This window comes from Vipera berus, assembly GCF_964194415.1.
Source record: "Vipera berus genome assembly, chromosome: 3".
NCBI lineage: Eukaryota > Metazoa > Chordata > Lepidosauria > Squamata > Viperidae > Vipera > Vipera berus.
In genome coordinates this window covers 185033613-185046691 of record NC_138204.1, presented here as the reverse complement: position 1 = coordinate 185046691, position 13079 = coordinate 185033613, and the positions used below count along the sequence as shown (strand labels likewise).

General features: G+C 39.8%; 1 protein-coding gene across 1 annotated transcript in view; it reads right to left on the bottom strand.

Moving 5' to 3' along the window:
- ZFHX4 (zinc finger homeobox 4) overlaps nucleotides 1-13079 on the bottom strand; it is a 208139-nt gene that overhangs the window by 27345 nt on the left and 167715 nt on the right. The window lies entirely within an intron of this gene.

The following is a 13079-nucleotide window of genomic DNA, read 5'->3' as shown; positions in this document are numbered from 1 at the left end:
TTCTCATTATACACACACACACACACACACACACACACACACACACACACACACACATATATATATATATATATATATATATATATATATATATATATATATATATATATATTACAATAGTCTACCATTACCGCATCATGTTACCAATGTTCAAAAGAATTCCAGCATTTTATGGAGACATAAAATTGTTTTGCCATTACTACTGTCTACAGATTAAGACCCTCAAAAAAGTCTATATTTTGATCACTTTCACTTCAGTTTTTCTGCCTTGTGCATTTCATCCATTGTTGTGTGTGTTTCATTGCGACCATTTTTTCAAAAAAACCCTCAAAAAGATGGTTAGGCAATGCCTACAGAAAAAAGGGTGCTTGGGTTAAATTGTATTTATAGCCTGAGCCAGAACTGCTGGACATGGCAGCTGGAAATTTCCTTTGAGACAGTCAGATTCCATTAGGATTCCTGAGCCTTCAAAGCAGATTATTTCTAGTATGTTTCCAACCACTTTTAGAAGGTCAGAAATATCTGAAAATGCAGAGTGCTATTTCCATATGACAGAACAGTGGTCACTCCCTCTGGCAGGAGAAGCCAAGTGGAAGCAAATAAAGTTAAAGTGAAACATAGGAAGTACAGAAAGTAAAAATTACTCATAGAAGACCATTCATATGGCAGTTATTGGGTATGATACAAATATGGATATGTTTGCTGGTTTGAGTTATTTGTAAAAATAACAAAAAATGTGGATGCAAATAAATAAATAAAATCTGCATTATCTCACTTAAAAATGTCCTATGGATGACCATTATTTATAAATAATTTTCATTGTTAGCACCCACTTTCTACATTTCTTTCTTCTGAACTCTTTTTATTATTTCTCTTTCCAGCCCTCCATTCTCTTCTCAAGATAACATTCTGTGCAACTGATGATTGCACAGATTGTAGATCAGATTGTACTCCATAAAAGATTATACTATAATGAATGTATTAGTTTTTATGGGATTGCAATATTCTTGTGATCAGAATTACTGATAACTGTAACATACATTCCTCTCCCATATTCAATATGTGTTCTTAAACAATTGCAACATACAGCAGTAAAATACTGTGCTGCTCTAATTTAAACTTCTTTAAATTATCACTCTTTGCTTTTAATCTGGATTTCATAATTAAAATGTGAATATTACAATGTTACAACTATAGCATATAATATATATATAGTTTTGTCATTTTAATTATTACATATACCCTATAGAAATCTGGTTTTCAGAAATTACTGGGAATAAAATTCTGCTGGGAATCTGGCTAATCAAATCAATTTACTTGTTTAATTTATTTATTATGTTATGTGAACTGGAATTTCTGTATAATCTCTCTCAGGCCAGTTAGGAGTAACACTCCAAGATCAAATAATGACTACTATATCAGTTGACTAAAAGAGATACAAATTGTTTGATGCTTTGTGGCAGGGAAATCACACAAAAAAAGAAATTCTGCTATTTGTTCACCTATTTTCTTTAGTGGCCTGTGGCCCAGGGGTTGGGGACCCCTGAACTAGCATAATATTTATTTATGATGAATCAAAATTGTTTAGAGTTGTTCATTTTATACTTTGGAGGGAAAGGGGATCTTGGTTGATGTTCCCTTATGGAGCTCTTCAAAATTTGATAAGACCTACTACAGGGCTTTTCAACCGGTGGTACATGTATCACTGGTGGTATGCGAGCACTGGGCTGGTGGTACGGGGCGTCGCCTTCCTCCCCCCCAGCATCACACCCATGCACCGGCCTTGCTGCGTCGACCTGCCGGGAGCTCTCTGTGGACTGGAGCCCGTCGGTGTAGGTCGGGGCTGGCTGTACATGCCGATCAGCTGGTGACTTCATACGGCTGGCCCCAACCTCCGCCGATGGGCTCCAGTCCACAGAGAGCTCCCGGCGAGTTGATGGCTTCCCAGCAGCAGCCCCGGCCAGTGAGGAGGCTGGGAGGGAGGTGGCGGCCCAGCACTGGGGCTGCCAGGGCTCAAGTGCTGGGATCAGCGCCGCTTTCCAGCTCTTCAGCGCTTCTTCAGGGCTGTCAGGGCTCAGCAGAAGTGCCAGGATCAGTGCCAGGTTCCAGCTGGAGCTGCTGAGCCCTGAATAAGAACCAATCACCTGCAAAGCAGCACTGATCCCGGTGCGTCTGCTGAGCCCTGAAGCACTTATCACCTGGAAAGCAGCATTGATCCCTGATCACACACACACACAAACACATGTGAGCAGTTACAACTGAAGGCGTTTCAGCCTTCAACTACAGCTCCCAGTCCTCCACCATTTGGAGAGAGAGAGAGAGAGAGAGAGAGAGAGAGAGAGAGAGAGAGAGAGAGAGAGAGAGAGAGAGAGAGAGAGAGAGAGAGAGAGAGAGAGAGAGAGAGAGAGAGAGAGAGAGGTGATCTCTCTCTCTCTCTCTGCCAGCTTGCCCCCTAGCAGGGCTCCAGATTGGCCCTGTGCCCATTCCTCTCCCATTGCCCTTTGCAGGCCTGCCATAGAGCTGGACGTGAAGCACCCGGGGAAGGAGCTACGGAGGTGGGCAGGTGGGTGGGTAGTGAGTCCCCTCTGAAGCGAGGTTGCAGAGATGCCGCGTCCTCCCAGACCGCGCTCTGTCCGCCGCCCAGCACCACGCCCAGCACATGTGGCTGCCACTGCCCTTTTCCAATAGACATGTCCCCAAGGAGGCCGTTGGGTGCCACCTGCCCAGCCCCAGGCTCTGCCCCCACCCCGATGCCACTGCCTGAGGGTGGATTTCTGGCCTCCCTCTGCCCATCTCCGATAAGGAGCAAGGCCCCTTGCGCCTTCTGAGGCAGCCAAAGCCCGCATGGGAAAGAACAATCTTTATGGAAGCAAAATAAGCCCAATTTCAGGATTTTAAGGGCAACTGCAATGGAAGCGTGACTATGTCTGATACCTCCCTATCTTGGACTTCAGAAAGCATTTGTCCTAAACCGAGAGTGCCTGGTAGGAAGAGGAAATAATGGGGAAAGGAGAAGGGGTGGGGTGGGGTGGGAGAGTTGGAGTCGTTGAAAGCACAATTGCTCAGAGAATGGAGGAGAAAAGAAGAGAAGAAGCAGCCCAAAAATCTTAGGGAAGAAATGGAAAAACAAAAAGGTGACAAAAGAAGAAGCCCAGAATTGTGAACTGCTGAGAATGAACCAAGGTTGGTGGAGGAATAAAAAGAACTTCTTCAAATATGATCAAGTTAAAAGAAAAAAAACAAGGAAGGAAGGAAAGAAGAAAGGTAGGGACAGTGGGAGAGAGGGAGGGAAGGAAGGAAGGGACAAAGGGAGGGAAGGAAGAAAGGAAGGAAAGAAGAAAAGTAGGGACAATGGGAGGGAAGGAAGAAAGGAAGGAAAGAAGAAAGGTAGGGATATTTGCCCTTCAGAGTATAAACAGTAACATGCCTATTGAAAAGTATGGTTTCCCTCCTGCCCACTCACAATGGTAACCCATAGATTCCCCCCACACACACACAGGCACCCTGCAACCTGAGGGAGTGAGGGACAATGGAAGGGAGGGAGGGAAGGAGGAAGGGACAAAGGAGGAAAGAAAGGAAGGAAGGAAGGGACAATGGGAGAGAGGGAGGGAAGGAGGCACCCACCCCAGTGCCACTCACCTCCACCAGAGACCCATTGATTCCCTCCACACAGGCACCCTGCAACCTGAGTGATGAGCTCCTCCCCCCCGGCCACTGACTTCGCTTGTCAAAAAGTTGCAAAAGGTGATCACATGACCCTGGGACACTGTGACCGTCATAAGTATGAATCAGTTGCCAAGCATCAGAATGTAAATCACATGACCCTGGTTATGCTGCAACAGTCATAAGTGTGAAAAATGGTCATAAGTCACTTTTTTCAGGGTTGTCGTAACTTTGAACAGTCACTAAGCGAATTGTTGTAAGTCGAGGACTACCTGTACTTTATTATTTTTTCCCTTTTTTTGGTCAAGTTTTTGACACCTTGCTGGGCGACTGGTGGTACTCAGACATTGCCTTGTCCTAAAAGTAGTACAATGGGTGAAAAGGTTGAAAAGCCCTGACCTACTACTCAGTATCTGTAAAATGTAAAATTCAAGATGAGGTATCATCAATATGACATCTAATTATACATCTCCATTTTGATCGGCATGGAAATACAGGGAAAATTTTACTGGGAGACTCTGTGGACTTGGATGGGATTAGCAGGCTGAAATCAAACCCTAACAAGGCAGATTTGATTCAATATTCTTAAAGCAGCTTATTCTATATGCTCAATTTCACTAGGAATGTTTACCTTTTTTTTACATAGAATGTTACTTTTATTCCAGACAAAACCGCCCTGAGTCCTTCGGGAAAGGGCGGTATATAAATTTAATAAAATTAAAATTAAAAATTAAAACCTATACTGACAACTGAAGTATTATTAAAGCAATGTCAAAAAGATAATTCCAGATTTGTTTGACAAGACAAGAAACCGAGAATTATATATAAACTGCTGTTGCATGCTAAAGAAAGAGGGGGCTAGAACTTGTTGTTTGTGAAGTCATGTCCAACCCATCGCGACCCCATGGACAATGTTCCTCCAAGCCTTCCTGTCCTCTACCATCTTCTGGAGTCCATTTAAGCTCACACCTACTGCTTCAGTGACTCCATCCAGCCACCTCATTCTCTGTCGTCCCGTTCTTCTTTTGCCCTCAATCTTTCCCAGCATTAGGCTCTTCTCCAGTGAGTCCTTCCTTCTTGTTAGGTGGCCAAAGTATTTGAGTTTCAACTTCAGGATCTGGCCTTCTAAAGAGCAGTCAGGGTTGATCTCCTCTAGGACTGACCGGTTTGATCGCCTTGCAGTCCAAGGGACTTGCAGGAATCTTCTCCAGCACCATAGTTCAAAGGCCTCAATTCTTTGGCGCTCAGCCTTTCTTACGGTCCAGGTTTCACAGCCATACATTGCAACTGGGAAGATCATAGCCTTGACTAAACGCACTTTTGTTGGCAGGGTGATGTCTCTGCTTTTCAGTGTGCTGTCTAGATTTGCCATTGCTTTCCTCCCCACGAGCAAGCATCTTTTAATTTCTTGGCTGCAGTCCCCATCTGCAGTGATCTTGGAGCCCAGGAAAATAAAATCTGTTACTACTTCCATTTCTTCCCCATCTATTTGCCATGAATTGAGAGGGCCGAATGCTATGATCTTGGTTTTTTTAATGTTAAGTTTCAACCCAAGTTTTGCACTCTCCTTCTTCACCCGCAACAAGAGGCTGTTTAGTTCCTCTTCACTTTCTGCCAGTAAAGTGGTATCATCTGCATATCTTAGGTTGTTGATATTTCTCCTGGCAATCTTAATTCCAACTTTTGATTCATCTAGCCATGCCTTTCTCATGATGTGCTCTGCATATAGGTTAAATAGGCAGGGTGACAGTATACAGCCTTGCCAGACTCCTTTCCCAATTTTGAACCAATGAGTGGTTCCGTGTCCAGTTCTCACTGTTGCTTCTTAATCCGCGTACAGGTTTCTCAAGAGACAAGATGGTCTGGTACTCCCATCTCTTTAAGAACTTGCCACAATTTGTTGTGATCCACACAATCAAATGCTTTAGTATAGTTAATGAAGCAGAAGTAGATGTTTTTCTGGAACTCCCTAGCTTTCTCCATGATCCAGTGTATGTTGGCAATTCGATCTCTAGTTCCTCTGCCTCTTCAAAATCCTGCCTGTGCTTCTGGTAGTTCTCGATCCACATACTGATGGAGTCTAGCTTGTAGGATTTTAAGCATAACTTTACTAGCATGTGAAATGAGTGCAATGGTGCAATAGTTTGGCACTGCCTTTCTTTGGAATTGGAATATAAACTGATCTTTTTCAATCCTGTGGCTACTGTTGAGTTTTCCAAATTTGCTGGCAAATTGAGTGTAGCAATTTTACTGCATCGTTTTAAGATTTTGAATAGCTCAGCTGGAATATTGTCATCTCCACTAGCTTTGTTGTTGCTCAGCTTTCCTAAGGCCACTTCACTTCACATTCTAGGATGTCTGGCTCAAGGTCAGTGACCACCTCTTCATGATTATCAAGGATGTTAAACTCATTCTTGTATAGTTCTTCTGTGTAATTTTGCCACCTCTTCTTAATCTCTTCTGCCTCTGTTAGGTCCCTGCCATTGTGGTACTTTATCATGCACATTTTTGCATGAAACGTTCCCTTCATCTCTCCAATGTTCTTGAAGAGATCTCTGGTCCTCCCTATTCTATTGTTTTCTTCTATTTCTTTGCACTGTTCATTTAAGAAGGCATTCTTATCTCTTCTAGCTATTCTCTGGAATTCTGCATTTAATTGGGTGTATCTTTCTTTTTCTCCCTTGCATTTCACTTCCCTCCTTTCCTCAGCTATTTGCAATACTTCCTCAAACAGCCATTTTGCTTTCTTGCATTTCTTTTTCTTTGGGATGGTTTTAGTTGCTACCTCTTGTACAATGTTGCGAACCTCTGTCCATAGTTCTTCAGGCACTCTGTCTATCAGATCTAATTCCTTAAATCTATTTGTCACCTCTACTGTATATTCAACAGGGATATGATTTAATTCATATGTGAGTGGCCTAGTGCTTTTCCCTACTTTCTTTAGTTTAAGCCTAACCTTTTGCAACGAGAAGCTCATGGTCTGAGCCACAGTCAGCTCCTGGTCTTGTTTTTACTGACTGTATAGAACTTCTCCATCTTTGGCTGCAGAGCACATAGTTAATCTGATTTCTGTGTTGACCGTCTGGTGATGTCCATGTGTAGAGCCGTCTCTTGGGTTATTGAAAAAGAGTGTTTGTTATGACCATCATATTCTGTTGACAAAATTCTGTCAGCCTGCGCCCTGCTTCATTTTGTATTCCATGGCCAAACTTGCCTGTTATTCCAGTTATCTTTTGGCTTCCTACTTTACCATTCCAATCCCCCATGATGATAAGGACATCATCTTTTGGTGTTAGTTCTATAGGGTGCTGTAGAGTTTCATAAAGGTAAAGGTAAAGGTTCCCCCACACATGCGTGCTAGTCGTTTCCAACTCTAGGGGCCAGTGCTCATCTCCGTTTCAAAGCCAAAGAGCCAGCGCTTGTCCGAGGACATCTCCGTGGTCATGTGGCCAGCATGACTACACGCCAAAGGCGCACAGAAAGCTGTTAGCTTCCCACCGTAGTGGTCCCTATTTTTCTACTTGCATTTTTACGTGCTTTGGAACTGCTAGGTTGGCAGAAGCTGGGATGAGTAACAGGCGCTCACTCTGTTATGCGGCGCTCGGGATTCGACCCACCAAACTGCCGACCTTCTGATTGACAAGCTCAGCGTCCTAACCCACTGAGCCACCATGTCCCTTAGAGTTTCACAGAAACAGTCAATTACATCCTCTTCAGCACTGGTGGTTGGGGCATAGACTTGGATTACTGTGATATTGAATGGTTTGCCTTGGATTCGAACTAAGATCATTCTGTCATTTTGGGGATTGTATCCCAGTATTTCTTTTCCTACTCTTTTATTGACTATGAAGGCTACTTTCTTCTGAGAGATTCTTGCCTGCAATAGTATACCTGATGGTCATTTGAATTAAATTCACCCATTCCTGTCCATTTTAGTTTGCTGATTCCTAAGATGTCGACGTTAAGTCTTGTCATCTCGTTTGACCACGTCCAGCTTGCTTTGATTCATGGATCTTACATTCCAGGTTCCTATGGAGAAAAAATCTTTACAGCATCGGACTTTCCTTTCACCACCAGATACATCCACAGCTGAGCGTCCTTTCAGATTTGGCCCAGTCGCTTCATTCTTTCTGGCGCTACTAGTACTAGTCCTCTGCTCTTCCCCAGTAGCATATTGGACGCCTTCCAACCTGAGGGGCTCATCTTCCAGTGTCATATCGTTTTGCCTTTTGGTACTGTCCATAGGGTTTTCGTGTCAAAGATACTGGAGTGGGTTGCCATTTCCTTCTCCAATGGATCATGTTTTGTCAGAACCCTCTGCTATGACCTGTCCATCTTGGGTGGCTCTCCATGGCATATGTCATAGCTTTATTGAATTACACAAGCCCCTTCGTCACGACAAGGCAGTAATCCATGAAGGGTGGGCTAGAATTACCTGATTTAAAATTATACTTTGTAGCTTGTTGCTTAATATAAACGAACGTATGGGTGACTTTAGAAAGAGGTGTTATTGGAATTGGAAGGACATGATTTAAGATTTTGTTGGCATGGCTATTTTTATTATGATAAGGTCAAGGTTAATGTACATTTTAAAAATCACTTATTAGACATTCCATATTGACAATTTGGAATAGGTATAAGGCAAAATTGTATCTTAAAGTAGAGACAATTTTAATATTCTTTAATAAATAAATAATTCTATTAAAATCCCTTTATGATTGTCACCCCAATAAGTTTTTTTTTAAAGAATGGAAATGAAATTTAAACAAAATGGTTCAATGATGCTGATTTGTTGAATTTTTTTGAACAAATTAAGTTAAATACAAGAGAAAATCTGGAGTTAAGTTTCTACATATTATTGATTCCCTTATGCTTAGTTAGTGGAAAGATTTAAGTCTGATTTAAAAATTATGAATTTGAAGGTGGTAAAATCGAAGTTGATGGGGCAATGCGCTGACATTTATAAACCGTTCAGAGTGCTATAAAGTACTATGGAGTGGTATATAATTCTAAGAGCTATTGCTATGTCATTCGGAATAGAATAGAGCTGGAAGGGACCTTGTAGGTCTTCTAGTCTAGCCCCCCGCTCAAGCAGAACGTGGAGTTGTGTACAAAGGATGATCATCTATTAAAACCTTTTAATATATACAAATATTATTACTAAGATGTATAAATTTTGTGAAGTGAAAGTGAAGAAGAACTAAAGAGCCTCTTGTTGCGGGTGAAGAAGGAGAGTGCAAAACTTGGGTTGAAACTAAACATTAAGAAAACCAAGATCATGGCATCTGGCCCTCTCAATTCCTGGCAAATAGATGGGGAAGAAATGGAGGTAGTGACAGATTTTATTTTCCTGGGCTCCAAGATCACTGCAGACGGGGACTGTAGCCAAGAAATTAAAAGACGCTTGCTCCTTGGGAGGAAAGCCATGGCAAATCTAGACAGCACACTAAAAAGTAGAGACATCACCCTGTCAACAAAAGTGCGTATAGTCAAGGCTATGGTCTTCCCAGTTGCAATGTATGGCAGTGAAAGCTGGACCATAAGAAAGGCTGAGTGCCAAAGAATTGAAGCCTTTGAACTATGGTGCTGGAGAAGACTCCTGCGAGTTCCTTGGACTGCAAGGCGATCAAACCGGTCAGTCCTAGAGGAGATCAACCCTGACTGCTGTTTAGAAGGCCAGATCCTGAAGCTAAAACTCAAATACTTTGGCCACCTAATGAGAAGGAAGGACTCACTGGAGAAGAGCCTCATGCTGGGAAAGATTGAGGGCAATAGAAGAAGGGGACGACAGAGAATGAGGTGGCTGGATGGAGTCACTGAAGCAGTAAGCGTGAGCCTAGATGGACTCCAGAAGATGGTAGAGGACAGGAAGGTCTGGAGGAACATTGTCCATAGGGTCGCGATGGGTCGGACACGACTTCGCAACTAACAACAACAACAACATAAATTTTTATTGAAAATAGAAACAGAGGACAAGCAAATTAAAGATTGTATGAGAAAATGGGCAAAAGTAGTGTTATATTTATTTATTTATTTATTTAAATTTATATACCGCCCTTTCCCGAAGGACTCAGGGCAATTTACAGGGTATTTAAAAGAAAATCAATACAAAAGTTAAAAACAAATTAAAAAAGATTAAATGAGACCCTGAGAAAAATAAAAACCCAGTTAAAATTAAAAATTAAAAAATTCTCAGCCTGGGCCAGAGAGCTCGAAGAGCCAGGTCTTCAGGTCCCGGCGGAATGAACGGAGGTCGGGGGCAGTCCTCAGCTCCACGGGCAGCTGGTTCCAAAGGGCAGGCGCGCCCACTGAGAAGGCCCTACCCCTGGGTGTTAAGCCAATGGGAGAATATGTGGAAGAAATGGTTAAAATTTACAATGAATTTTAATTTTAAAAAGCAGTTTTATAAAATGACCGGTATAGGACACCAGATAAACTTTCAAAAATGTACAAGGGAATTTCAAATATTTGTTGGAAATACAATCAAACAGAAGGCATATTCTTTCATCTTTGGTGGACAGGCAAGAAAACTAAAAAAATACTGACATTAAGTATGTCTTCTAATTCAGAAGATTTGAAAAGTGAATACACAGATGAAACCAGAGATTTTTCTTTTCTTTAATGGACAAACAGATGGAAACATGTTACAGACTGCTTTGGTACATGATAACAGCAGTGAGCCTTTTATATGCACAGTGGCAAAAAGACTGATAAATATCTACAATGGAGCAATGATGGTGAACCTGATAGAATTGGCAGAGATGGCAAAATTGACAGCTTTGATTAAGGAAAAGACTGGCCTATTTTATTTCTACATGGAAACCATTTTGGATTTTTGGGGAGAAACTGAAAGAAATGAAAATATCAATTTTGGAATTTGATTGTTAGAATTATACATACCGTAATTATAGAAGTAATGTAGACAAATGTTAACTTTAGAGTAAAAATGTAATGCATTTTCCTTATTCATATCTCTACCAAAGAAATCAGAAGTCATTCTTTTTTACTTATTTTTCTTAATCTTTCTTTTCTCTTTTGCACGTATATCCTCTTCTGGAGGAAGAAATTTATCTCATTAGCAAGCACACCCCATTAGTTATAATCCATTTACTGTGTATGCATGGCATGCTTACTCAAACTTTAACTGATTCTTTCTGGATTTCTAAATAAAAAAATGTGTAGGTATGTGTCATAAGAATGGAACAGTAAATTATTCTTACATAAACTAGAACTGTGTGATTCATATAATCATCAATTTTATAATTCTTTAATTCTAAAATAACAAAAGATTATGCATTTGTTAACATAAATAAGTTGTTAGTTAAGATTACAAGAGGGGAAATCAATTAAATATACAAACTTGTGAAATAAAGCACTACAAACATCCTATAAACATTTATATTTATAAACCAAAGAACCTGATAAGGACTAGGGTTTCCTACATCAATTACTGTAATTAAAATAACTAATACTCAAAAATTATAGAAAACAGTATAAGATTTTTTCTAATTAGAATTTAACTAAATAATAATTTTATTGCACAATAAATGGTGAATTTCCATTATTCCTTACATTTACCACCTTGTTAAATAGTGTTCCCTTTAGCCATGTTAGAAATTTATTACATTTTCTATGCAAATGTATTAATCTGGATAAATTCCATAATAATTACTACACTGTGTTGAGTTGTAATTTGGATTATAACTAATCTAAAGTGGCACTAGAATTAAATGACAATATAAATGAGGTATTAGAAGGCTCTTGTCTTCTAAATCAATATTCAGTAAACATAGTTTTCTTATTGCCAAGTCTTCTTGGAAAGCCTCCATCTGAGATAAGGAAAGCAATACAGAACAACAATTTATATAAATGCTTGAGCACCAAACATGTTAATCCCTTCTTTTCTAATGCATTATATGCTAAAAAGGGGTGAGAGCACTTTTCTGTCTAGCTTGTTAAGGCTATGATTAACTTGTTGGTTTTCTGGGACTTCTTTGCCAATACTTAATTCAGAAGAAGAAAATCCAAATTAACATTCAATTATACATAAGCAGTTATGCAGTCATTAAACATAGTTGTCAGCTGTATTGAGAATTAACCTCATTGAATGAATACTTTATATGCAGAATTAATTTAGAGAATTCTATTGTAGGATTCAAAAGGTCAGTTTGAGAATTTGAAATGTGAACTAATTTTTTCTAAGCTTCTTACAAAAGCATCTGCCTTTAGCATCTAAAGGTGTTCTACTGCACCACAGGACAATTGGAGCATAGGTGAGGCTAATTAAACTTGAATATAATGTTCATAGAACTTGCTATTATGTTTCTGAAGTTCAACACTTCTGCCTATTACCCTATTAAAAATGCACTTAACCAAAGAACTCAGATGATTTATACCAAATATTTTAGACAGAAAACACATCAAAATATAAGACTTACTTAACAGAGCACAACATGAAGAAGCCAGATGTTTCAAAAATAAAATTTCTCTTTTTCCATTACACTCCTACATTGACCCCAGTAACAAACCAAAGCAGCATGTCTTTCAATACCACTTTTAGATTCACCTTCCAAAGAAAGGGCATGTATATTTTAAATAATCCCTACAGACCAAGCTGTGTTATGAACAGCTCTTCTTCAGGTTCTTGATTTCAAAAGCTAAGCAGTACTAATGCTATCTATATTTCTGAACAGTTGATATATATCTATGAGACAAATCTTTTTTTCATAAATATTACTGAATTTTGCATAAAGAAAAACCAGTGTTTTCATACTTCTACTGTTTACAAAGTAAACAATAATTTAATAGTATCTCTCAGTAATGGTTCATTTAGATGAAAATAAATTTTTATGTAAAATAATAATTCCTGATTAACTGAATGTCTTTATGGTAAATACAAGCTCTTTTATCTGCTGTTGTCATTTGGATTCAAGGAAAAGATATATGAGCACCTGAAACTAATAGCTTTCAACCTGCTTCAGCACCTCTTCTGCTTCAGTGAATCCAGCATAATATAACAGAATAGCGTGCAGCAAAAGTAGCCAATGTAATATTCATTGTGACCATAGATTTCCATCTCATAAATAAAAAGCATGGATGGAGTCACATTTTGCCAAATCAAATACAGAAAAAGCTTTGTGTATCCATGCCAGATGCTGGCCTTGGGTTTGTTTGTGCACAAATAAATGTCATGACATGGGAGTTCTGCTTTCAAAGACAGTAGCTTTCATAGCAGAGCTTTGTATATTCTTAAAGATCAATATTTCCCAGCTCATAATCTGTTTTCAATGATATTTCCTTCTTCTTGGCCAAATCATCTGTAAACCTTTTCATAGATTTTCTGTATTTTTCCCCCTGTAAATACCAGATAAAGGGCCACATAGAGGCAAGATTCCTGAATCTAAGTGATCATATAT